The sequence below is a fragment of the Mesocricetus auratus genome, unplaced genomic scaffold, assembly GCF_017639785.1.
Source record: "Mesocricetus auratus isolate SY011 unplaced genomic scaffold, BCM_Maur_2.0 Super-Scaffold_100691, whole genome shotgun sequence".
In the NCBI taxonomy this organism is placed as follows: domain Eukaryota; kingdom Metazoa; phylum Chordata; class Mammalia; order Rodentia; family Cricetidae; genus Mesocricetus; species Mesocricetus auratus.
The window spans coordinates 41,421,906-41,426,209 of NW_024429267.1; positions in this window are offsets into that span (position 1 = coordinate 41,421,906).

The following is a 4,304-nucleotide window of genomic DNA, read 5'->3' on the forward strand; positions in this document are numbered from 1 at the left end:
GCTGGTCTGAAGTGGCCAAGTCTAGGGGGCTCTGTTGGCAGCCTCTGTCATTAAGGGTGATTATTTTAAAGCATGCGTGTGGTTTAAAGTATGACTGGGTGATGGCATGAGAAGTCAATGTTTCTTAAAGACTGAACAACTTCTTTACAATTCCGCACTGGCACACACACAGAAGCAGGAAGGGAGGAAACGGAGCTCTCCCTGTCTCACAGTGTAGCTAGGTAGAAAGACTTTTGATTAGGTAGGAAATAAAACAAAGATGCTAAGCTTTGCATTTGGAAAGTTCCCAGTGTGATTTACACACACCACAGGTGAAATAAGCACAATTTGGGACATTCATTTGGCCTTATCATCACCAAATGCGGAGTCACTGGTTACAAATGATGTAAAAATTGATTAGGATGTTCATTTAAGCAAAAGTGGCGGAAAATCAGCTGCAAAGATTTGTAGAACTCTGACCTGGAGGGTTATGGTGTACTATGTATTGGCAAATCTAATGAGAGTCTCTTGTCGTATCTAGACAAAAGATACACAGAGTCTAACACAGGATAAAAGTGTAGAATGGATGACATAGATTTCAGGGATATTTAGAAGTTTAAAGGTATAAGTTGTAATGACTATAAAATGTATAGATAACGATAAGTAGAGGAGAATAATAAAGCCTTTCTCCTAGAACATTAGTGTTGGGTGACGGGAAAGATGAATGCACATAAACTGATATTTCCTGTCCTGACCAGGCCTGGTCCCAAATAACAGACTCAGAGGCTGAATATAAATTGTAAGTGTTTAGCTTGTTACTAGCTAACTCGTATATTTAAGTTAACCCATATTCTTTATTTACATTCTGCCACGTGGTGGTAGCTTTATTAGCATGGCACGTTCATCTCTTGCTGCCAACTCCTCTGGCTCCGGCCTTCCCCATCCCATAATTCTCAGTTTGCCTTTCCCACCTAACTGTATCCTGTTCAGCTATTGGCCAGTCAGCTTGTTTATTAAACCAACCACAGTGACATATATTCACACAGTGTAACGGAATATTCCACTGTAAATGTGTCCCTTGGTGAACTAAAGATTTTAATAAGGGAGAGTGCGGCTGTGGACCCAATAGGAAAGGGAAGCTAGGATAAAAATTGCCTGTCTATGTTGTGTTTCTGAAAAATCTGATAGCCACTATCAAGCAGGTGTTAGAATGAGGAGATATAAAGTATCTGTGCCTGGTTTTCATTTGGAGTCAGGAATGAATTGGACTTCCTTAGGAGTTCCTGAGTCAGTGGCATAGAAATAAAACAAAGGTGTCTGGCAGTTGTCAATAGAATCTTGGAGCAGAAAAGCCCCTGTAATAAGGCTTCTGGATGCAGGTGAACCCGGGGGCTCTGGAAATGTAGGGAAGTCTGAGTTTGGAAGACTGGAGACTGGTAAGCAAGGAAACAATGATAACAAGAATGGGACTAATGTCTAACAGTGATGAGCTGTCCTCAAACTTGCTATGCTAATGATGACCTTGAACTCCTGAGCCTTCTATCTCTAACCCCCAAATGCTAGGATTATAGGGTTTACCACACCTGGCTCAGTTCCTCTTCTATTTTCTTTTTTTTTTTTTTTTTTTTTGGTTTTATGAGACAGGGTTTCTCTGTATTGTTTTGGAGGTTGTCGGTCCAGCCTGGCCTCGAACTCACAGAGATCTGCCTGCCTCTGCCTCCCGAGTGCTGGGATTAAAGGCGTGCGCCACCACTGCCCGGCTTCCTCTTCTATTTTCTTTTTTCTTTTTCTTTTCTTTTCTTTTTTTTTTTTTTTTTTTTTTTTGGTTTTTTGAGACAGGGTTTCTCTGTATTGTTTTGGAGGCTGTTCTGGAACTCACTCTGTAGGCCACGCTGTCCTGGAGCTCACAGAGATCCACCTGCCTCTGCCTCCCGAGTGCTGGGATTAAAGGCGTGTGCCACCAACGCCCGGCCTCCTCTTCTAATTTCTTAAGAAGCCTTTATGCTATGTCCTGGAGTAGCTGTACCATGCTATGTTCCCACTTGCAGTGTAGCAGGGCTCCCTTTTGCCACACTCTCACCACTGTTCGATATGTTTTGGCTTTTTAATTGTAGCTATCTTAATGAGTGTAAGGTAGTATCTCATAATGGTTTTGGTTTTCATTTCCCTAATGGCTAAGGATGTTTAGTACATTTCATATTCCTGTTGATAATTGACCACGTGTAGAAAATGTCTCTTCAAGACATTTAAAATGTTTATTTATTTATTTAGTTGTGTGTGTATGTGTGTGTGTGTGTGTACTGTATGGGTGCAGGAACTCACAAAGGTCAGAAGAGGCATTGGATCCCCTGGAAATGTAGTTACAGAGTTATTTTTAGACATTCTAATTATGCATGTATGTGTAGACATACGTGTTTGGGTGTGAGTTTGTACACATGAGTTCAGTGTTGTGGCCTCTCAGTTTGGGTACTGAGGTCTGTAAATGCTCTCAAATGCTGAGCTATCTCTCCAGCACCTCCTCAGGCCTTTTGCTAATTTTTTAAAAAGATATAACTTAATTATTTTTAAGTATTTTGTTTAGTTATGCATGTGTGTATAGGCATGTCTGAATATGAATTTGTGCATGTGAGTGCAGTGCCTAGAGAGTCCAGAAGAGGGTGCTGGATCTAATGGAACTTGTGAGGTGGTTGTAGGCTGCCTGTAAGGGTACTGGGAACTGAACCCACATCCTGTACAAGAGCAGCATATGCTCATGCAGGCAGAGTTTTTCATCAGGACCACTGGCCAGCTCCCAAATAACGACACAGAGATTTAATATTAACTATACATTCTTGGTTGATAGCTTAGGCTTGTTACTAACTAGCACTTACAACTTAAATTAAGCGATATTTCTTATCTAAGTTCTACCATATGGCTCATGGCTCGTTATCTCATTTTGTACCCATCTTGCTTCTTCTACATCAGACAGGCAGCTCCTGAGATGCCATGCTGTGACGGGAGGTCAATACAATATGGAATATATTTATTTACATACAAGCTGGGGGAACAGAAAGTGTGGCAGGCTTCCAGAGGAAAAGAGAGAGCTTCCTTTTCTCTTTTCACTTCCTTTTATCCTCACCTGTGCTAAATTTCCCTATCTCCGCGATTATAGGTGTGAAGAGTTTTGTGGGATCATCCCTACACCCTCTTTCTTCTTCCCAGTGTCCTTCTAATCTGGCTTTCCTGCCCAATCTCTTCCTGCCCAGCTATAGGCCAGTCAGCTCTTTATTAACCAATGAGATTTAATACATATTTGCAGTGTACAAAGATTGTTCCACAGAATGCTCAGATCACTGAGTCATCTCTCCAGTCCCCAAATGATCTCTCTCTCTCTCCTCAATGTAGAGGTTTGAATGAGAATGGCCACCATAGGCTCATGTGTTTGAATACTTGGTCCCTAGTTGGTGGAAGTGTTTGGTGTGATTAGGAAGTGTGGACTTGTTAGAGAAGGTGTGTCACTGGGAGCAGGCTTTAAGGTTTCAAAAGACTTATTCCATTACCCGTGTGCTCTCACTCTTTCTCTGTCTCTCGATTGTGGTTGTGAACCTTAGCCCACTGACTGATGACGTAAATCATTATGTTATTAGGCTCAAAAGAAGATTGTTAGCAAAAGCTGTTTCAGATTCATTTTTGGACCATGGCTATTGTGTCAAAACACATTAATATAAGTAGGTAACCAATCACCTCTCCCAGTACTCACTGGGGCACTTGTTTGGAACAGATTCCCCTTTCTGGCACCATGTGCAAACACATGTGCACACACCCATGTGTGTGGCGTATAGGTTTGATTCTATTAGGATGACCTAGGAAACCCTTTCAAAAGGGTCTTTTCTTGGAATGGATCCTGGAGCTGTGTCTGTGGACCCCACATAGAGCCGTGGGAAAGACCGCCTGAATCTTTTTACCTTTTAAAAAAGTATTTTTATCTTTTAAATCACTTTTCTTATCTTTTATTTTTATGTATATGTGTGAGCTTATGTGCCCCACATGCATGCAGGATCTTGTGGAGCAATAGAGAGCATCAGAACCTCTGGAACTGGAGTTACAAACAGCTGTGAACCCCTATGTGGGTGCTGGGAATTGAACCCGGGACCTCTGGAAGAGCAGACAACGCTCTTAACCCCTGAGTCATCTTTCCAGCCCTGACTACCTGAATCTTGAGCTCAGAAGACAAGGTTCACTTGTAAATATGTATGTATGTATGTGTGTGTGTGTGTGTATGTTTAGTCAGATTGTATAAAGAAATCTTGGCAAAAACATTTAGAAAAGAGTGGAGCTTGGGAATA